This window comes from Hirundo rustica, chromosome 2, assembly GCF_015227805.2.
Source record: "Hirundo rustica isolate bHirRus1 chromosome 2, bHirRus1.pri.v3, whole genome shotgun sequence".
NCBI lineage: Eukaryota > Metazoa > Chordata > Aves > Passeriformes > Hirundinidae > Hirundo > Hirundo rustica.
Window position 1 is genome coordinate 106,392,384 of NC_053451.1, and position 24,358 is coordinate 106,416,741.

Genomic DNA, 24,358 nt, shown 5'->3' on the forward strand with positions numbered 1-24,358 from the left:
AGTGTTGTAAACTCTGGGGAGGGAAGGGAAATGTTATTTTATGTGTATGATGACAATGGGGGAAAGAGAATGAGAGATTATACCCATTAATTAAATAGTTAAAGAAATGGACTTTTTATAACATTTTCAGACCAAAGACAGAACAAATATGCAGCTGGTGTAGAGTAGATGATAGACTGGAAAGGACTCTCTCAGGTGTGTTAGGTGGCAGGCACTCATGCATTGGGAACACAGTTGAAAGGCTAAATGTTGCCCAGATTCTTTTTCACATAAACATATCAGATATATCATACCTGGCAGTCTTCACAAACATGAAGCTGCTTTCCTCTGAGAAACCCAGCAAATTGATAATTTGACAGAGTTATGTATTGGGGATTTTATATTTTATTTTATTTTATCTTATTTTATTATCTTATTGGTACAAGTTAACTCAGTTTTTCCTTAGAACAGTTCTAGCGTGATGGATATTGAACACTTTTGACAGGTAGATATTCAAACAAACTAGGAGCTTGGTGTCATTGCCTGTATGTAAAAATGTAGTGGTTTAATAACCTGAATCCCTGTAGATGACTGTGTCAACGAGATATATATAATGCTTCAGTTTATAATAGTCCAGTTTTGTAAAGTGGATCAAATTTCTAGTTCCTTCACATAATATATTTTCTGGTAATGTTTTTATTTTCCCTTAGGATGGTAGGTTAGTTTGTTTTCGTTCCAAGTAGATATGGAGAAAAAAAAATACAGCTAAAAAACCTTTGGTTTATTGTTTTTAACATTTCCTTCTCTGGTGAAAAAAATAGACTGTAGCTGTCTGTAGAGACTGGTGTGATGACAAACCTCTGACTTGCAGGTCTTGAGGAAAATTCAATGAACAAGTACCTGTGGGAGAATACGATGCATTAAAATTTTAAAATTTGCCTTTTCTGCAATTTGAGTTTTATTTTTCTGTTGAGTTTATATGTACTTTGTATGTTTCTCATTAGGGAAAAAAAAAGGTATAGAAAAAGTTTGCAGTGAAAAATCTGCCACATTTCAGAGGCATTTGTATTACTATGTTGGGATGCACTGAAGCAGTCACGAAAGCAATGATTATGATCAGATACGATCTTCTGCCTACCTGTGCCCTGTGCACACTTCCTGCAGCTCTGTTTTAACAAGATTCTTTGCTGAGAATTTGAGAGAGCAGACCTAGTTTATTTTGTGCATTACAATCAAGATTAGTAAGTACAGGGAAAGAGTATCTAAATAAAAGTTGTGGGTTTAGTTTTTTTTTTTAATTATTATTATTTTTTATTTTATTTTTTTAATGCACTTTAGAGTAATTAAAATCTTTGTAACACGTTAACTCTTTCCTGAAATTATTATCATTTTGAATTAGTCATCAGACATGACAAAAGAGAATGCTCGTTCTAGGAAAGCCTCAGAAAGGGTAAGACATTTAAAAATGAAATCAAAGAACATCTGGTTCAAATGAAATGCAGAAACATCTCAAATACTGTTCTTATAAGCTGCATACAGCTGCTGAACAGTAGTTGTCTCTCAGTCATGTTTTTTTCTCTGACTTCCCTTTAGCCAATTTTACCCAGCTACCCAGGCTGCTGAAAACATCTCTTGCTGTGACACCACTACAATCTCTCTTATGAGGAAAGGCTGAAGAAGCTGGGCCTGTTCAGCACTGAGAAGAAAACTCATCACTGTCTATACATATTTGAAGGGAGGGTATTGAGAGGATGGGGGTTTTTGCAGGTTGCTCTTAGTGGTGCCAAGCAACAGAGAGAGAGGCAATGGGCAGAAACTGATGCATAGGAAGCTCCCCCTGAATGTGAGGAAAAACTTCTTTACTGTGCAGGTGACTGATGAGATTGCCCAGAGAGGCTGTGATCACTGGATATGTCAAAAACTATCTGGACACAATCCTGTGCCATGTGCTCTGGGATGGCTGTGCTTGAGCAGGGAGGTTGGACTAGGGTTGGACTAGATGGCCCCACTGTGGTCACTCCCAAGCTGACCCATTCTGTGGTTCTGTGATTCAGTGAAGACATAGTGCACTCCATTGCATGAAGCATGAAGGAGCTTTCTCCTGTTCCTGGTTTCTGGCTTAGTGACATCCTCTTCATCACTGCACAATGAGCAACCTCCATATACACTCAGGGTATCTATCCAGTTTCAGCTCTTGTGTCCTGTATAATTCTACTATTTGTATTAGTGAGCTGATATTGTTGATTTTACCACATTGCACATCACAGATGTCCTCACCTTTGCATTTGCTCTTATTTTCTCATTCTGCTTCTTTACTTTTTCTGCTTTTCACCCTCATGGTTCATTCGTAGTCTCAATTCAACAGCTCTATTACTCTAGTAGGTGTCTTAGTTATCAACATGGAAAAACCAAATTATTTTCCTTTTTTAAAATTTTTTTTTTTAAATTGTAAGTCAGCTAAATGGTTAGTTTTCAAAAGAAACCCAGAAGTTAAAATCAAGGAAATGTCATCCTTCTGAGTGACAAAGATGTGCAATACGTCACAATGATATTGTGGCTTAAGTGCCATACAATGCTGTCCTGACTGCTTTGCTGATGGAGCCGTATTCTTCCCCTCACTGTATACAGCTTCATTTTCTTTATGAGCTTTATTTCCTTTGATTACTTTTCCACTGTAGTTAAAAATCAGTTGAATGTTATTGCTTGCTGGCATTTACCAATTTCCGTGTGAGTTTTGGTAAGGAGGCTGCATCTGCAGTGAATTGAAAATGAAGAGATTTAGGTCAAGAGAGAGTCTAAACTCTTGAGTTCAACTCATTTGCGTTGCTCTTCTGTCTGACCTTTGGCAAATCTCCCTGAATGCATTGCATAAAAGAGGAAATGCAGCGAGGATTGCAGAAATTTGCTGTTATAGAACTGATAAACCATAGGGTTTAATAACAGCAATATATAGTTAAAAATCAGATGTAAAAAAAGAGGAAAAGTATTAGGAAAATAAGATTACAGCAGGTAAACCTCTTTGTGACAAGTAAAATACAGCAAGATCCTCAATATTTTGCTCTATGCAAGGGAGTTTCCCAGGTTATGAGGAACTAGGGTAGGACCCTGCTCAACAGATTTTCATGGTAAAAGAGGCAAATAATCCCTGAGCTGTCTCTGGCGGATAAAAACTATAAAAGCAGCATTAACTCTGATCTCCATCTCCTGCAGAAAATGGAAGAATGAGATCCTAGCTGATGAAAGGGGGGAATTTAATGTGTCTGGGCTTTTCAGGAGATGTACGTAAACTCAAATTGAAGAAGTATTTTTAAGATATGGAAAAAGTGAAACTTTTTTAGGAAATCTTACATGAAAAACTACTCTTCTAATTTGATTTATATTTTGCAGGCATATATTTTTGGACCCTTTACACTTTTAAACACAATTTTCAATTAATGTTCTTGCCACCAAGATCAACCACGGAGTCCTGAGAAATATTTTCAAACAAACCAAAACCTATGAAACCAGTTACCAAGTCTGTAATGGAATATATAATTCCACCTAGAGTGTTTTTGAGAAAATCAGCTCTGCTAAATGAAAGTCAGATTTAATGTAAGGATATATTTACTAATTTAGACCCATTAAATCAGAATTTCTACAAGATGAATCTGTGAGGAAAACAGTACAGGCATAGATACTCTTCTCTTATCTGCTGATGAAAGACCTTATAAATAACTATTATAAAATAACTGTTAAGAATGCATACTGTGATTGTATGGAAAATGTTTGGAGATAGGACAATCACATTGGTTAGAAGATTGTGTTTACATGAATAACTTTTGCACCACAAATTATTCTAGTTTGCATGCCATACTGAAATACGAAAAACTGCTTTGTACTTGTGATGAAGAGTTGACCTACTTTTTAGGCTTACTTTGTGTTATAGTTACATATATTGAAAGAATTCAACTGTAACCTTTTATAATTAAGAATAATGGCTATGCATGAGATCTGAACTCCTTACAGGACTTAAAAATCAATTAATTTTTTAGTAGTTGTACTCTACTGATTAAACCTATTGAATAAAACACAAAATAAACATCTGAACTGAGCTTTGTGAAATAAACCCAACATGAGCTAATAGTTTTAATGCCTTTCTGTCTCTGATTTAATTGTGTTTGATCCTATAATGCAAGCTGGAAATGGAGAAGTTTTATTTAATCTTACCTGATGGTGTAATCAGGATAATGAAATAACTGGAGTATTATAATGCTGGCTAACAACATAAACTATAGCTAAGTATATTATACTGTTTAAAATGTGTTTATGTATATGTAAATTAAATACAGCACAAGAATGCCAAATTTATGATTTGAAAAAAAAAAAAAAATCAAATGCGTAAGGGAGCATAAAAAATGCAGTGCTGAGTTAGATCTGCTACAAAGCACAATCATGCTCATCAGAGCCACCTCGCTGTGCAGTCATTTTGAAGACCTTACCAGACCTTACTTGCACATACAACTGTTTACATTGTCTGGTTTTGGCCATACAAAATTGTTGCACGTGTGTGGAAAGAGATGCTTATGTGATCATATGTGGGACACTTAGAAGCTCTTCCACATGGGTGCACAATCTCCCTCCAGGAAACTCTAGCTCTGTGCTGCAGAACCTCACTGCTCTAGAGGCAGAAAAACTTGTAGTTTCCAAGATAAATGTGCTGGTCATCTTTATACACTCATTTCTTTGTAAGCCAAAAAAAATTTTTTTGTCAGCATCAAATTCTGATCATTCCTTGTATTGATATCAACTTTCAGTTTCATGTCACCAAAAACATTCTAGGCGCATTCCTCTTTTACTGAAAGGTTATGAATAAATCTCTAAGCAAGAATGGTTCTTTTAGTGCTTCTGAAAAACTCACGTATCTCTTTTGAGCAGGACGCTTTGTCTCTCACTCGTGTTGGATTTCTCATTTTTGTTAGTCTCTTACTCAGAATACATTTCCTTTAGGTACTTCCAACATTTGTAGTTTTTTCAAGGGTTTTCTACATGACATCATGAAATGCTTCAGTGAAAATCCTCACAGCAGGTATCTGTCACACTTCCTTTGCTTAGAAAAATCACTTTTCTCATAATCTGACCTTTTATCTTTCAAGCACATGTCACAACGTGATGGAAATTGCAAGGCCTCAGAATAACGCTGATTCAGAAATCCCAGCTCTTTCTTTGCAGAGTAGGCAAGATATGAGCAGTAAGGAAATAAGGCAGTTTAAATGTAATTCTGAATAAAACAGCTAAACTATGGCAATTTTGAGAAGAGAAATAGGACATTTCTAGTAAAGTTATCCAAGAGTTATTTCATGGAGTTAAGATTTTCCTCCTTATGATTTGATGTTTAGGAAGGTAGTACACAAATAGTGCAATGACATGGAAGATGAGGGTGTTATCCCATCATGCTAGAAACAGCAAGTTGCTTGGCCCTATCTTGTTTAATTCACATTTAAATATGGAGTGGAGGTGACAAAAATTATCACTTTCCTCCTCTAAAAGCCCACTGTCCATTTATGGGCTAAAAGTTTGAATCTTTCATAGTGCATGACATTAATGTGCTCTGTATAAATGCCTCCTTTATTTTTCTCACAGCTTTGAGGTGGATTTTATTTTTATATACCCCCAAGTATATATATCTAAACCCAAATAAAGATTCACATACAGAGGATAGCATTTTTACCTGTTTGAAATTGTTATAAATATGCTTTTACTTAAATGTGGTCTCACATTTTGTTGACATCGCTCTTACGTTGTGAAACAGGTCAGTTTCACTAAATGATTAAAATTTTCTCTCCTTGAAAAATGACATTTTCAGGAAGATGCTTTGTGGAATGACTCAAATTTGTAGGCATTTTGTGAAATGACTGCAATAACAAGCACTCTGTTACCCAGTTTAACTGCTGTAATCAGTTGCATGAAATCACAGAATATGAGTTGGAAGTGACCCATCAGGAACATTGAATCCAATTCCTGGCTGTGAACAGTATCATCCATGCGTCTCACTACGTATCCAAGAATATTGTCGGAATGCTTCTTGAAATCAGACCGTTTTGGTGCTCTGACCACTTCGCTGGGGAGTCTGTTCCAGTGCCCAACCACCCTCTGGGGGAAGAAATTGTTCCAATATTCAATTTAAAAATACCATAACACAGCTTCAGGTGAATCTCTTGGGTCCTGTCACTGGTCACATAGAGAAGACATCAGTGTCCCTCCTCCTCCTCTCAGGAGGAACCTGTAACTGCAGTGAGGTGTCCCCTCAGTCTCCTCTAGGCTGAACAGACCAAGTGCCCTCAGCCCCTCCTCACAAGGCTTCACCTCAAGGCCCTTCACCATCCTCATTATCATTCTTTGGACAATCTCTAATACCTCAATTTCTCTGCTATCAATGTCCACAATACTCAAAGTGAGGCTGCCCCACTGCAGAGCAGAGCAGGACAATCCCCTCCCTTGCCTGGCTGGCGATGCTTGGCCTGATGCCCCCAGGACATGTTTGGCCTTCTTGCCTTGTCCATGTCCCTGTTTTTGAGGTTACCATCCTCATCCTGTAACAGGTTGATGTTATTTCTATTCTGTCTTTTGCCATTAATATGTTAGAAAATCTCATTTTATTGTCCCCCACAATTCTGGCCAACTTCAACTTCAGATGAACTTTGGCCACAAGACTTTTTTTCCCTACAGTGGCAAGCAGCATCTCTGCCTTACTGTTTTGGGCAGTTTACTAAATCACTCAGATCAGTGAAATCTAGCATATTAAAAAGTGTAGCATGTAGGATGTTCTCCTGCAATACTGCAACAGAAAATAAAATCTTCCATCTAAATGGTACTCTCAGAAGCTTTCTACAACCTGCTTTATAATTGGTTTTAGCTTGGTACTACTTCTTTTCATTTTCAACCCATCTCAAATTACATTTGGGGTTGTGTCTGCAGATGCAAGCGTTGTAGAAGAGAGGTCACTGACACAAGAGGATGGAAGTTGGGGTTTTGCTTTTCTAGAAGGGATCTTCATGACATCCACTGTTCTTTTGAAAAGCAAGCATAGGTCCATTAGGTCATTGATTGACTTCCATTAGGAAAAGGCAATAAACTGTTGTTAGCACAGTGCACTTCCATATAAAATGAAACCTATTGAACGAAGTTGGGTTCCTAGGGGAACATAAAGTCTCCTTTTAATTGGATATACAATGTTGCATCTTTAGCATCTCACCAAAAACCTTTTAAATGCATTGCAATGTTGGCTATGGGTTTTAATTTTTTTACTCACTTTTCTTTATAATAAACCACACCAATATTTATACAGAGTCTATAGAACTTTCACATTTCTGTTGCTTTGGACTTGATGATCCTGATGGGTCCCTTCCAACTCAGCATATTCTATAATTAACAGCAAAGTATACTAGGTAGAAAGGCTACATGTTGTACCTAGGTGCCCCTAGGTACTGCCTGGAACTGCTACTTTAGAATGAGTACACATATACAAATATAGATATTATAGACTAGAATATATACATATATATATTCTAATGATTGGTCAACTGTTGAAAAACTTTGGCTATAGGGAACAGAAAAATGACTGCTTTTTATGAAAGTTCTTTTACGATGTGTTTATAACTGAATGCATCATAAACTGCTAATACTTAATGCTTCTAGCATCTTCTCAGAACTCAGAACTGTAATACAATGTAATCATAAAATTCCTCCCCAAACTCCATCTAATAAGTTTTCTTATTTCATTATGCCTGCTCCAATAACATCGTAAAATCACCATTAAAAACATATTTTTGACTCCAGGGAAGTAGGCTTAGAGGAACTGCTTAAGGCTCGAAGCAGGAATTTTGAATACCAAATATTTTTGCAGGATATATATATTTGTTTTTTTGGGTTGGGGAGGAGGAAAGTGAGGCTCCTTACCTTGTGGAGAGCTTGAGAAAGGGAAATGGATCTTTGTGAATTTTTAAAAGTTTTCCTTTTTTACAATATCTCTTAATCTCTCTCTCTCTCTTTTTTTTTTGTTTGTTTGTTTCTTTTGTTTTGTTTTGTTTTGTCTTACATAAAACAGCCTCAGTAGACAACATGCTGTATTTTTAATTCTTTGGGCTTTAAAAATCACTTTTAGAATCCATTTGGAGAGAAAAAGAGCTGTTTCCCGTATCTGATAGGGAAGAAATCACAGAAGATCTGCACAATCCTATTTTACAGCAATACTGAAACTTTTCTCACTTTGATTGAAATTCCTCAAGGTTTGATGCTAGTCCTGGAACAAATCCCAGTACTCCATACATGCCTCTTCATTTTGAAGGGTAGGTATGTCTTGCAGATGTTATTTGGTATAATTAAATGAGTAAAGAAAATCTTGTCTCTAATTTAATGCAATTGGATGAATTGATCTCTGACATCCATTTTCCCTGATTACTTTAGCGGGACAATTTACTCTAAATCGGCCAATCTTCACAATAAAAAAGAAACCACAGCAGAAATAAAATAAATAGGCAAAACTTTGGAGTTTCTATAGAAAAATACTGTGCAGCTCAAAAGATAAACAAGGATTTGGGTTCAATTCATATTGCAAAGCCTGAAAAAGCTTTCTGAAAATATACTCTGTCTTTTCTGGTGGGATTCAAGTGAGTAAATAAAGATCTTTAGCAAAGATCCCACAAACTGATACCTGGAACACATCCCTGCTGCTCTCTTCAAAAAGTCAGAGCCAAAGGTGACTATTGCGGTTGTAATCTTCCTCCCATTGGCTCTCTCAGGCCAGGTGAGATAAATCCCACATTTAGTATCTACATTGCAAATTCACAGCACTCAGAGGAACATATGCCCAAAGTCTTAAAAATTATAGGTGTTTTGGATGTCGGTTTTACCATATTTAAATAGGTTTTCTGATGATATCTCATATATCGGGGAAAAGTACCCACATCCAGGTTCTTGAGAAAATATCTTGCAAATATGGATAGCTTAGTTTCCAACCAGAGCTGGTAGATGAGGTTCAGGTATTGGGTTATTTTTTCACTCTTTCTCCTGTTTGTTGCCTTTAGTCTCAGATATTTCCTTGGCCAGATGATTAAGGAGGTTACACCAAGAGTCTCACATAAAGTTTTCTGTTGACTATCATCTAGTTTAAATTTTTTCCTGTGTTTTCCCTGTCAAAGTTCCATGAGGGGCTGCAATTTTAATGAAGTGATATCTAAAATTTTTTCTGATTTTCACATTCTTTATTACTCTCCTTCATTCCTATTGCATGCCTGAAGATAAATAAAAAAATTAGATAAAAAAATAAAAAAATTGCATTAATTTTGCATCTCATCCATTCAAACCCTACAGTTTAATGCCAAAATATCAGAAAACAGTGTACTTTTCTTGATGAAAATTTGAGGAAAATGAAGTAATATGCCTTCAGAAAAAGAGGATGAAATGTCTTCTTTATTTTTAGAAGTATTGAATGTGTATGTCCTACTGAGATGAGCAGATAGTCTACAGGTCATCTATCTCCTTCAACAGCATTGTTATTGGCAGGCTAGAGAAGAAGATTTCTTATTGTTTTCACTCTGTTTCTGTGAATATTTACTCTTTGAAAGGTGTCACTGCCTCCATTTCAGTGGCTGAGACTGCCCTGTGGCTTTGAACCACTTTGCTTTGATTCTATGATTAATTCTATTAATCTGTTATTCTGTCAACTCAAAAGTGGAGGTTCTTTTCATATGTTCATTTTTCCAGAATGGGAAAAGCAGAGCTGTGACTTGGAAGTACCTGTACTGTGGCTGAAGAACAGCATTATTTTTGTCACTTGGGGAAAGTTATGTATCCAACCACTGTGCTGAATTTGCTGCCTCCTGAAGAAGACTTCATATTAGAATATATCAATATATACCTACAGCATGCATTTTAGTAATCCAGTCTTTCTATGCAGCAACAGTTTTAGTAAGGAGGGCATAAAAAACCATTAAATTATTCCAGTTATCCCAGATACACATACCTGACTTCTCTCCTACCCCTTCCCAACCACAGTAAAGCAGAAAAGGTAAGACTGAATAAAATGCTGGTGGGAAAAAAATTCAATTATATTAACTGTTCCTTAGAACTATGAGACAATTCAAATTTCAGACTCTATTCTAACATAAATAATTTCATAAGCATGGATTTTAAATAATTTTGAGCAAATAACTAAGATACTTTCTATTTCAGCTTGTTGTATATGTTATATTTAAATTTGACTCCAGATTTAGAGCCATGGTAATGACTTTGGAAGAATTCTTCATCCTTGTCACTACTATAAGGCAATTTCACACTTCCTTGACTCCTTAAAGGTTTAATACTGGGAAGTGTTAATTGACCAAATCCTCAATAAGAGGGAAAGAAATAAGGGAAGATGAAATATAATTCTGTTTATGAGTTTGACTTGGAAATTACACATTACAAAACAGATATTCAGAGACAACAAAACTTAAGCTCTTTTCCAGTTCAATAAACTACTTTAAACTCTCAAATGGACTGTCTGGATTAAATAAGATATATCCCAGGTTTCTGTTAAATATTACACATATACCAGGAAAGGTGGTTGGGCCAGACACTGACCTCAATTTGAAGATACACCTTTCTTTACTCATCCAGTTGCTTAGACAAGAAAAGACAGGCATGGCTGTGAATACTGAATAGAAGGTATTTTCAAGTGTTGGGAAACTGCTACAGTTACCTTGCCTGTAATAATCCCACGCCTTTCCTGGATTTGCCAAACATTGTCATCTGTCTTTGCTCCTGATGCTGGCAGATGTCAGAAGGTTCCCTCCTCCTTCACAGACAGAGGAAGTGAAACTTTTCCAAAGAAGTCTGCATGGATTCACAGAGGACCAGGGAATGGGTCAGCAAAACAGACTCTTTGTTTAAGTAGACAGATAGTGGCTGTTCCTGCTGAATTTGACAGGTCTCTTTCTCATGAGTAATGCAAAAAAGAAAAATGGTTATTTTCACTCTGCTTAAAAGCAAACATTAGTCCCAGTTCTTGTCTTCTTCACCACAATCTTCACCTTCCTCCCTTGAGAACAAACAGGACAGCCAGCCAAAATCAACCTCTAATTCTTCTCTTAAAACATGCATTTGAATAATACGTTCTTCTGATTTTTGCTGAAGCTACACAATAAGCAAATATCTGTGTATGACTGGCCTTAGTAACAGCTGTGCTTACAGAAAACATGTCATTCTTATACTGTTATGTTGGTCATCCACAGTGTGTTTCTTTCTAAAAATGTCTAAAACTACCTTGGCTTTCGAGACAAAGGAGTTACCACGGAGCTAACTTTGACTAAAATTTGCATTTTATCTTTGGCTCCTGAGCTGACAGTGATTTGCATTCTTCCCTGCCCTCCCTCTCTCAAGTGTAAAGTAATACTTCAAGACTTAAAAATGTGTCTTTGATAACTTTAAATGACTCTTAATACCACCTCCTCTTGTCAAAACAAAGCAGGTTTATACTCCAAGGGGGACTGCGTGGTAGTTTTGACTAGATCAGTGGAATTATCATGGATTATTTTTAACTTTGGTTCCAGCTCTTTGAGTTTTGTTCTGACTGTCTGATTGAATTAATGGGAAAATTGGAAGCAATCCCTGGCTAAAGCAATGGGGTTTAAGGTAATACTAGCCAAGGGAGCTGACAAAATTGTTTTATAGACCCTGTTAAAGACATAAAGGTCTCACTCCAAGCATGTTGTGACCCAGTTCAGGTATTTGTAGAAAAAAACAGGTGAGACCTGAAGGTAAGTATCATATATTATGACTGGCTTGCAAAACTGTAACATTTTTTATTTAATTGGAGGTAGGGGAGCAGAGTTGAGCTTAAAATCAGGTATAAATCTCAGCCTTTTCTTGCTGATTTGTTCTTCTTACAAAAATAGTTTTGATCTAGTGTGATCTTTGGCACTTTTTTATGTCCCATGGAAGAGTGGGAGATGCACAAGGTGAAAGAATGTAAGACATTAGAAGAAGAAAGGAAGAAATAACCAGAAGAAAAAGAAACAGAATCAGAGTAAATTGGATAATGAACAGGAAGAGATAATACTAAGAAGGGAATACATGTTTAGGTAGTACAGATTCTTTTATCACCCCTTTTTAGACTGTATGAAACCAATTTCCTGGATAAGCATACTTAATTAGGAGAAGAAAACTAATCAGATCAGATTCAAAGTTTACTACAAAAATGATACTTTAAAGTGATAAAGTAATCTTTCTTTGTTCAACCTTTTATGTCTCAATTGTTTATTTTAAAGCACAAGAACTTGTAATTGTAAAGATAATGAAGGTATCTGATTTTTTTCCTACCTTTCCTACTCTGTCATTGTCAGCCTGTTGTTCCTCCCACTGCATCATGAGCAGACTTTTCATTACAAATCTCTTTAGCAAATCTAAACCCTTTCAAAGGGGAAGAACACTTGCTTGTTTCCTTGCTTGAGAATCCTGGACTAGCGAAGTATTAAAATCGACTGTGTCTCTTCCTTTAACTGTGATATAAATGTTATAATAAATGCAATGGATGAGAAAAAGAATTATTAGAAAAAGAATCAGAAGAAGTAAAAGGGGAAACATTGAACCTGCTAGGGTCAAAACACTGTATTGGTTCTGCCCTTCAGGGTTGGGTTAAAAAGAAAATGCATCCATGTATGTCTGGCCATTTAAAACAGTCCATCTAAAGCTTCAATACAACCAAGCAAATGAAATTGTTTATGGTTAGTTATTCTGTTTTTATTGCCTTCTCTGTCTAGAAATTAGCAAGAGAAAAACATTTCAGAGTTGGTTTAATATAATTACTTGAAGGAACAAGGTTTCAGGGTCTAAAGATTGGAAGATTAACACAAGTAATTTTACTCTCAAAATTAGTTTTGGGTTACAGTCTGTTTCTAATACAAAAAAAAATGAAAGTGGTTTTCATTCATATTCTTAATCATCTTAATGTAAATTTGAGTAGCTTTTTTTAAAAGGATGGCTCTCAGACTCAAATGTGCCTATGATCTTGCATAGATGTCAGTGCTTTTAACATCTCTTTAATTTAGTCTCTCTTCTATTATGTCAACATGTCATCCCTCCCTTCCAAACAGGAGTAATATAGGGGTAACTAGTAATACATAAAAGTATTTTTTGATTAATAAATGGGTACATAAAAATTCAACCCTGCATAGGTAGATTATGTACTAACAGTACACCAGTGCTGTGCATAATTCATAACTGTCTTTGACACCCCAATGAAAGTGAACATTTTTAAAATGTCAGTCAGGAACATCCTTCTGGTTCTGGATAAAACAAAATTCAAAATAAACAACACATTTTAATTTTACAGTCCATTTACATGGAACATTTTTTAAAACAGAATATTTTGAATCTTGTATATAATAGAGGCAGCTAACCAGTTTCTGAAAATCTTTTGGAGAGCTGTACAACCATCACCAGCTCTATGCTATCTGCAGTTTAAGCAGACAAACTCAGCAATCAGACAAAGAAGTCTGTTGACTCATTGCATTTTAGGTTTTGTAAATGGGCTTGCAGGCTTCACATGGAGCAGATTTAGTAGTTCTATTTACTCTGGGGTAATTTTTAAAATTTGCTATTCCTAAAACTTTAATAACATAATAACACCAACTAGCAAGACTAGAAATAAAGCCCTATTTTCAATCTAGAAAGAATAAAAATAAAGCTCTATGTCAATCAGGGGAGTGTGAATGAATGACAGAGTGGGGAAGAGAAAATAATAAATGGTATTTTCTAGCTGACTAGAACAGGTCAGTAAGGAAATAATTGCTTGTAGGATTTCTTTTAGTGGTAAGGGCAGAGGAAATGTCATATGTGAACTGTAAATACAACACTGATAAGATGGTAAAAATTGCAAATATATATCATTATGTAAAGTACTTTCCACTTATTCTGACAAAATCAAAAGCCAACTTGTGCTATATAGCTAGTAGGGGAGTATGAGGCATTCAAGGATATGATTTGTGCTGAGTTGATATAGACACCAAGTAAAGGTCAGATGAATCCTGACCTATAAATATGTATTTCTTAATTTGCTAAATGAGTTATTTTCTTCCAGACATAGAGAGCTTTCCTCTTGCATTTCCCAGTGTTATCTTCATCCATGGAAATCAATGTAAATTAATGGCTAAAACAATGTTTGGGATCTTAGAGTGGAATGAAGATGACTTTATTAATGATGATTTTGCCAGATAGGACTCAAAGAATAATGTAATTTACAGAACTGTTGGTTCCCATAATGGTTGGGAGAGGAAGGTATCTCTGGAGATTGTCTGGTTCAACAGGTCAGTGAGAGAAGATTGCCTGGGGACATGTTTGGTTGTATTCTGAATATGTCCAAGGATGCAGAGTCTGCCACTTCCCTGCACAACCTGTGTCAGTGTTTCTTCATGCCCACACTAAGAGTTCTTTCTTACTGTTATGGGGCATTTCCTGTGTTTCAGTTAGTACCTTTAGCACCTTGTCCTGTTGCTGGGCACCACAGAGACGTGTCTGGCCTCCGCCTTCCTAACTTCTCTCATCAGAGTTTTATACACATGGATAAGATTCCCCTGAGCCTTCTCTTATCCAGACTGAGCAGCCCCAGTGTTCTCATCCTCTCCTCATATAACAGTAGCAGTTCCTTAACCATCTTCATGAGCCTGTACTGGATGTGCTCTAGTATGTCCACCACCTTCTCTCACTCAGGAGTCCAGAGCTGACCTACCATTCAAAGAATCACAGAATCAACTAAGTTGGAAAAGACCTTTGAGATCATAGGGTCCAGCCTATTCCAGGTGTGTCTCACCAGTGCTGAGCAGAGGGGAAGTTCTGTCCACCTGGCTTCACCTGCTGGCAACACTTTGTCTAATGCAAAGTGCCATTGCCCTTCTTTGCCACAAGGGCCCTTTGCTGGCTTTGTCAAACCAGATTCTTTTAAGGCATTTTCTGTCAAATTCATTTTCAGCTAATTGGCCCCTATGTTTATTTCTTCCTGGGAATAGGGCCGACATTTCCCTTTGTTGAGATCCATAATGTTCATGGGTTGTCCCATTTGTGCAGCCTGTTGAGGTCCCTCTATTCAGCTGTGACTCCTTTGGTGTATCAGCCACTCCTCCCTGTTTTGTATCATCAGTCCACCTTACTTTTCACTTAGACGGACTCTACTCCGTTAGCTTTTCTGTGGGGATGACATGAGAGACTATCAAAAGCCTTGTCAGAGTAAAGGAAAACAGCATCCACTGCTCTCTTAACCCACCAATCATCCAGTTGTAGAAGGCTATCAAGTTGGTTAAGCAGGATTTTCCCTTGAGTCCATGCTGACTGCTACAAATCACACTGCCATCCTTCATGCATTTGGAATGACTTTTAGAAGACTTTCTCCATCAATTTCTTGGGAACTGTGGTGTGGTTGTCCAGTGGTCCTCCTGGTATTTCTTCTATATTTTTCAGAATAGGAGTGCCATTTGCTTTCTTTCAGTCCTCACAAAACTCCCCCAATCAACACTACATTTCAAAGATAATCGAGAATGACCTTATTGACATTGCAAGCTCCCTCCACACTTGTGGGTCCATCCCACTAGGTTCCATGGACTTGGGTCTGTCTATTCTCTTTAATGTCTCCTAAGCTGACCCTGCTCTGGTGAGAAGTGATTTTTACCTTTGGTCTAAGGGGCCCAGCCTGCTGAAAGCCAAGGGCAAAGAAGGTATTCAGTACTTTGGTCTTTGCTGTGTCTTTTGTCACGAGGTCTCCTGATCCATTCAACAGCAGGCCCACAGTTTCCCTGACACGTCTTCTGCTGCTGATGTATCTCCTGGAGTTTTTCTTGTTGCTTTTCACCACCCTCATGAGATGCAACTCCACTTAGACTTGTTCTTCCTAACCGTGTCCCCAAACCCTCAGGCAGTGCCTCTCTGTGTTTTCTGGGTCACCTGTCCCAGCTTTTGCCTCTTACCCACTTCCCCTTTATGTCTGAGATTTTCTGGGAGTTCCTTGTTCATCCATGCGGGGCTCCTGCCACTCTTGCTTAACTTCCTGCTCACAGAGATGGACCCTTCTTGGGAAGTGAAACATTTCAGTGGCATACCTACATACATTCCACATTTGTGGCTCAAGCCTTAGACATATTGAGCCTACTTTAATCATGACCTTAATTTTACTAGTGCATTGTTCCTTCCCTAATTGGCTAAATAAAATTGCAATACTTTAGCTTGATAATTAGCCTTCTTAAATGAATATTTGCTTGCTCACCGATTATAATAAAATCAGTGAGGGATATGCAGATTTGGGTTGCTCTAACAAATTAAAATATGGTCCACGAACTATGAGGGCATGGCTAGTGTCAAAAATGTAATTTTTAAACAATTCAGGTCATCTTTCAAATGAATATTTAAATTATTTTTGGCTATTATTCTTAGAGCAGGCTATATGGGTTAAGAAGATCTCTCCTGACTTCACTGTCAAGGAGAAGTAATGGCTCAGGCCAGCAGCTGACACAGAGCTGTAAAGAAGCTGATCTTTGTGACAGTTGAGCACCTTGCTTTCTGTTCTTTCTGAACCCTACAAAATCACCTCTACTTCTGTATGGCACTAATGCCACTCTTGCGGGACTTACTACAAGAGCACTGTGGTTGCGACCTCTCTCCTTCACTATGCCATTGAAATAATTTTTAAAGCTATGGATGAGAAAACCATGGAATATACATCTTTGTATTGGTCAGACTAAGTTTGTCAGGCACTCTTCTTCTGAACTAGCTTTTTGTCTTCTAGTACATCATACAACAATAAACTACTTATTTGGGATTGGGAAATGTAGTGAAGAACTTTTGGCCTTGACATACTCCACAGTGTACTTAACACCAAAGCTTGTGCCTATATCCGAATGATCTGTTGTCACAGTGACTGCTGTTCACAGAGTGTTACTGGTGGGATTTTCACAAGGATTTAGAAATCGCAGAACACATGCACTGTAGAATCCATGGACGAACTTGAATATAGAAACAAAATTTTGGTAAAAAATACCAAAAATTTTAATAACAAATGAGCTATTACAAGCTGTTTGAGCAGCTGCATTAAATGTCTCTTAGAGCCATTTTCGAAAACTGAAATGATGGGTGACATTTAGTTTACATAGTGGGTATTATAAAAATAAAATAATTTTGAAATATAATTGGCAATAAAGAGAATAAATAGAGTCTTATAAATATGCTAACAAGCTATTTTAGTGATATTTATTATAGACATACTTAAAAGCAGTTAATAATCTTATCTTCACATTTAATGATGTTACTGTTTAATGATGTTTCACTGCTTGATCCCTGAAATTATGTCTTTAAATAATGTTACCATCTGTAATCATTACTGTGCTATCAATTTATATTTGAAATTGTCTGTGATGGCAAGAAAAAGACACACATAACATGCCTGTGTAATAAAAATCTCTATTAATGTGAATTTATTGTGTGAGGGAGAGTTTTTGTATATAGATGATTCCAGTGTCAGTGTTCAGCTTAGTAACTTGATAGCTTTCAGCAGGGGATTTAAAAAAATTCTTAGCATGATTAAAATCAAGGCTAATCATATAATTTAAGAACTTTCTGAGAGGACTGTCAAAGGAAAAATATTTATATAATCAGTTATCTTGCTGAAAACCCCTTCGACCTGTGAAACCATATAGTGAATAAGAATGAACCAAAAGCCAATGCATGTAATTATTCGTCATGTGTGTGGAGTAATTTTCCTGGAGATAATAACTAAAGATAAACAAGATTTTTTTTTTCCCAGAAAATACTACCCCCCCCCAGCATTGTAGCAATTTAATATCACTAGAGAAAATATTGCTGAGTATCTCTGTGCCGTGAGCAAAATTTCCGTAAAATAAGCTTTGGACTCATGCCCTCTTTTTGCATATTAGTGCGACAGTAGAAGAGATGCAGGTAATGCTAGGGGTCTCCTTGCCTTGACATCCTTTCAGCTTAGTCATTTAGGCAATGGCTTCTGCATCTTTGTCAGTCAAAAGGCACTGGATAAAGTCAGAACAGTTTAAACAGCAGACCTTTGCTACCTGGATTACTCTGGAGAGGACAAGGGTAGTGTCAGATTTGTAACTCTGAACACCCATGCAATGGAAATGGACCAGAAGTAAGTCAGGGAGTGCTGGAGGAGGAGCTTTTCTTCTTTTCCATCATGACTAATGAGTCCAGAAATGAGAAGTGCAGTGGGGTGGATCTACTCCATAGGAATTCACCCTGGAAAAATCCTAGCACAGGGATTCGTCCTTTACCACCTGCACTTGATGTGCAGGCTAGGAAAGAAAAAAGTGTATTAAAGATGTGGAAAAGAGATAGGCCTGTCACCTTGCTGCAGTGGTGCCAAACAGTCCAAGTAGCAGGAAAGTCAAGTCGTTTTCACATTGGCCTGTTTCCCCTGCACTTCTGCTCTCTGTCTCTTTCAGAATCCACTAGTGCTGAAGGTCAGAAATTCCTATGACAGAAACCTTCAGTATTTTTATGCAGGGTGAATTTTCCTATGTCCTGGAAACAGACATCCTTAAGATTCTGTTTTGCCTGCTCTTATTCATGGTTCCTCAGAGAAGCTGCGATATCTCATTGTTGGCAGTGTTCAAGGCCAGGTGAGCAACCTGATCTAGTGGAAGGTGTCCTGCCCATGACAGGGGACATTGGAAGTAGATGATCTTTAAAGTCCCTTCCAATCCAAAGTATTCTATGACTTGTATAAAGATTTCTAGTGCTTAATTGCTCTCCTAGGAGAAGTTTTCTATTTGTGTCCTTGTATATGTCACACAGCTATTTGTAGAAAAAGAATGAGAGGTTGCACAAATATGATGGTGAAATTAATGCAAGATCACGTGACTGTTACACAAATATTTGCAATAGTATGTTGCAGTTTGTTCAGATGGTTTATCCCTGTTTCCCCTATGTTCTGTATGTTGTTTGTTTACCCCTGAAATTGTATACACCCCTTCTTTCCCTACATGGTTATTCCCTGCCCATAGTTCCAGCTCCTTTTCTTGTCTGTCTCCTAAACCCTGTCCCTTTATTCTAGAAAGTTCGATGTCTACTATTTATCCCTCAAAACCCTATTGGATTTTGTAACACAATGCCTCCGATACAGTAATCCTATTGGTTTCCCTGGTTGTACTCTCCTCCCCTCTACTCCTCCCCAGTTATTTCCCATTGGCCAATTCCTTGTACCCACCCCTACCACCCACTCCAAATAAAACCCAGTGCCTTCTGGCACTCCCTGCCTTTCATTGCTCAGAAACCCTCACAATGAAACCTCTGAACTTGACCTCAAGGAAAGGACTCCTCGCAATCCTTTACCCTGATCCGCGTGGCTTCCAAGGACCATAGGAGTGTGCTTCCACTCCATCAGGTTCCACGCATCCTAAGGCTTTGCCAAGGGAGGATGGTTCCCCACTCCTGTGACAGGTCTGGGGTGTGTTTCTACCTGGTGAACCCCGTAGAGCAGGAAGGAGACTGCCACAATAGTAGAAAGAGAACTTAAGTAGCTTGACTTAAAAAAGCAGCAAACCAAGGCCATAACTTTGTGTGACTGTCTACATATTCCTCATTCTCTTTTGCATCTGGAACCTCTGAACCTTATTCACCTCCTGACACTAATTTTCATGTGCTGTGATTTTACCAGCAAAGCTGTTATTGACTCTTTGTATTTTGTTGCAATTGCCCTCATGGTTTCTTCCCACTCAAATTTAAAATAGTGGACTTTTATATTGCTCCCTAACCCCTCACATGCCAGTGTACTTTCCGACCACTGAAAACAAGTACTGGGTTTATCAGTTTTTGTGCCATGATTTCTGATTATCACATTCTGTTTTATCTTAATTTTGAATTAGAAGCTTTTTTTGCAGTGATAGGGGTCTTGTCTTTAAGTGACTAGGCATTATGGAAAATAAGTTTCTGGTCCATGTTTGGGTTCATGAAAGGTCCAAAGAAACATTCTGGACAGTTAATTGCATATATTGGTGTACAAATTAAATTTTGAAACACAAATAAAAAAATTCATAAATCTAATCCATGACAATGTCAATGCATAAAACTTTTGGTATTTTTTAATTATATTTTTGTAACCAGAAAAATAATGCCTTGATCTTAGATCTGGAAAAGTAGGTTTTTTTTAAACTATCAGAAAGCTTACGATATGAAACTACAGATTATTGATTATAAGAAATCTCAAGATTATCCTTGGAGTTATATTGAAATGTTATTTGCAAGGAGCAGAGGATGGCACTGTTGGACTGCAATTATGAGGTGATACAGACTGCATATCTTGAATTACAACATTGCACTACATGGCAGACATTCCATCAGATGTCTTACAAACAACGATAGCAGGAAAAAGATTTACACTGGTATTTGATCATCAACGTTGTGCTTGAACTGTAGCAGTGAGGTAGGAAAAATGATTCTTTTTTCAAATGCGATGTGGCTGTAAAGTAGAGTTATGGAGAAAAAGTGGCTGAATTAAACCAAAGACATTAAATCACATATTTTGGGAAATAAATTATTAGTACAAGTTGGAAGGGCCTTTCTGGCACTGAGTCCTTAGCTGTGAAGTGCCTGAGGTACTGAGTATTTGCAAATACTTTTGCTCTCTGAAGTAGGCACCACGGTATCCATTGGCTCTTCAGATGAAATAACCCACAGAGATTCTAATTCACATAGGAACAGAGGATAGACTGCTAACAGGTAAACCACTTTAAAAAATTGACTTCCTTCTCAGATATATATATCTCCATTCCATATTGACATAGGATACTGCTAGCCTGTTTCTCCAGATTTGCAGGAAGATTTTTGTCTTAAAAAGCTATTCAATATAGTAAAGGGGGAAGAATCACATTCCAGGAATGTTAATATGAGCATTTAAAAATTATGCAGTCATATAATTCAGTTTTGTTGTGCAAGAGGTCAAGCCTCTGGATTTTGCTGTTCGTGTGTTACTGAGAAAACCAGCATTCACTTTATTCATTTCTCTGTCATTCTAGCTAAGCTTATGAAAAAAACCTCCACAATTGCACCTTTTGGTTAAAGAAATGAAGTTTCATCTCCAATCTGACTGCTGCAGTGGGCTCACTTGGTCTAGAAACTTTTGGGAGACCATTGTGAGAGTGGTGGGAACTTTTTTTGGATACGCACAAGCTACCTTGCAATTCAACACAGTTTGTTTTCCAGGATTGCTTATGCTGCCAAGTACATTGAAACAAACTTGAAGGAACATGCTAGACTGCTAGTATTATTTGCAGGTTGTTATCTCTTAAAAAGATTTGTGAAAAATAAAATTAAAATAAAAGTAGAATTTATTTGAGACCATGAATTTAGTATTGAGAATTTGGCATGATCATTTTACTGCAACTGGATTGGCATTCAAAATCCAAACCATTCCAAGCTGCTCCTATAATTTTGCATTATTGCTATAAACCCCAATGAAATTCCATATTTTCTTGGGAGTTTTATGAATTCAAATGTACTTCTCGATAAATCTCAGCTCAGTTTCGTTGCAGTGAGACCTCAAAACTAGTGATTTCTGTGTTTACAGTTTTTATAAGAAATCATACTACGGAGTTCTGCAAATACACGTTTTCCATGTGTTAATAATATGTAATTGTTAACTTATTTATTTTTCTGTTATGGCAAAGCTTTTTTTTTTTTTTTTTTTTTTTTTTTTTTTTTTTTAATTCAATTCAGTCATGGGAAGAAAAGAAGAGAAATTTTACATTCTGAGTGCCATAATTTTTTCATAGTACTTGTCTCAGTCATTCCCAGTTTTATTGATTCCTTGTGAACAATGAATGCTGGTTTGCACCAAATGTTATTTTATCAGCAGTTGTGTTATTATTAATTTTTTTTTTCTTTCTCCAGTGACTCAAGCAAATTATTATGTTTTTTACAGGGAATAACTCTTGTAAGAGGCATTTAATTTTTAGGAATCCTTTTAAAATTCTCCTTGGCAAATGTAATTTAATGCTCAAAAATTAATTTAAATTGGTCTGAATTCTTTATAGTTACATGGTTTATGGCCTGAAGGTATCTCAAGGACACCCTGTGACTATATGTACCAATTTTATGTCATTATTACTCTGGTGAAATTTTTGGTTTCTCACGGTTTTCACTTTTCTAAAACACTTACAGCATAAAACCAGTCAAACCAACGACGATCAAACATAAAAACAAACACATGAACAAACATAAAACTATTGGTAAAATGCAATATAAAGAGTGGCTGTACAACAGCAGTAAGAACCCTCAGATTTTTCCATGTACAATGTCAATGTGTAGACTTTCTAAACCTGTCATCTTTCCAGAAAAATCCTAGCAGGGAAAATCAACATGACAAAAATAGTTTCTAGGATTATGGCATCTGCAAATTGCTGCCCACAGAGGGATGTGGCAGCAGACAAGTAGTGTGATAGAGAAACAGAAAAATTCTTGGACTATTTACCCATGAATGGATGAAAAAGACATCTAGGCAGGGACTTACCTTTGGCATCCTTAATATAAGGGCTGCTGAGAAGAAGGGATCCCAAGAACTGGCCAAGCTTAAGGGTTTGGTTTAACCAGAATCTTCTCTGCCACCGCCCTAGGCTGAACCTTAGGCATTCATGGATGATTGGTCAGACATAGTAGTGCATTTATTATATTCTCAAAAACTGAAATGCAGGGCAAACTTGGGTTTTCATACCATTGCATGCTTTGGTTTTAACGTCCAGAGTTTGTGAAGCCTTGGGATAATGCTGCAAGAATATTCAAGACTGCTCTCAAATATTTCTTTAAGAATATTCAACATCCTGTTAAATGAACCTTCTAAAATAAAACAAATCAGACATTTTTGTTTTAAAATGAACTTTTTCTTTGGTTTAAATTTTTAATTGAGTGACAAGAAGCATTTTTCTCAATAAATAGCACACACACTAGGACATGTTTGTGCAATAGCTAATTCATTTGTAGGTCCTAATACTAGTCAGGTTAAATGTGTGAGTACAAGTTTTATTGACTACTTTAAAAGACTATCAGGAAAATCCCCTCTAATTCAGACTGTTTTTAATAGTTTCAGAATAATTTCAGTCATTACTCTTTTAGATTGCTAATTTTAAGAGCAGAAGTGTTACGTCAGAAATGTAAAATTAGATGTTCTTGAAATAATATCCTACAGTCAACACATTTTTTGATTATATGAAAAAGAAACTTCTGGGAGGTATAACAGGCCAAAATGTTTGGAGTTTTTAAATTAGTGGGATTATTTAATATATTGCATTTGAAATTTTAAAGCAAAGAAAGTCAAAAATTAAATGTCAGAATGAAACGTTCAGGGTAAAATCCCAATTTTACTTAGGCCAATGACAAAGATTATTTTACTTTCCCTGGGGCTCTCCCATGGAAAACACTGTCTTTACAATACGAATGCCTGTTTTACCATAAATATATATTGTGTATGTATACCACATATGAGGCACAGCTGACAAATGAAAAATTAAGTTCAAAAATTTGAAACATCTCAAATTGAAACAATATTTTAGAACCCTTTTCTTGTTCCCTGACCTTTCTGAAAAAACAGGGACAAAATGTAAGCAATACTTGTGCAGAAACATGAGTGATGCTGAGCTTTCCATGTGCACGTGGAGAGCAGTGACAGTCCAGTTTTCCTTATGACTACAGATAATCACAAATATTAAAATATAAGTATTTTAAAAATACAGTAATTTAAAAAATCAGTTGAGAGTCTTGTAAATTCCGCCCCCCCCCCCCCCCCCCCCCCCCCCTTTGGTTTTTATCCAAAGTACCAAAAGGTTACCTTGTACCTGCTCCTTGATTCTTTGTATAATAGCTTCTGTATCCTGACTTTCCAAAATATGTACAGGTACTCACAGCAGTACTTCAGGGTAATTGGTCACAGTAAAAGGCCATCATGGTTTATGGGGCAGCAAATTCACTTTGGAGATAATTAAAGACTATTTTTATCCCATACTATTATTGTTCTCATTCAAATGCTTCACAGCAATAGAGGGCTAGGCACTGTTAATGATTTCTATAGTTGTCACCAAAGTAAAAAGAGATATATTTGTCTTAAACTATCTATCTAGTGCTATTTATACAGTAGCACAGTAAGCAATTACTGTATACTAGAAAGTTCATGTGAGAATAGTAAGACCATCAATCACATGGCAGGCAGCTCTGAATGCCTGTAGGGATTAATCTTTTTAATCTTATTTAAATTGATGTATTTTCACATGTACAGCCTGCACCTCAGATAACTTTAATCCCTGCAAAAGTCTTGTCCCCGTGATAGGTCCTCAGGAAACAGAAGTCATTCCAGCAGTGAAACATC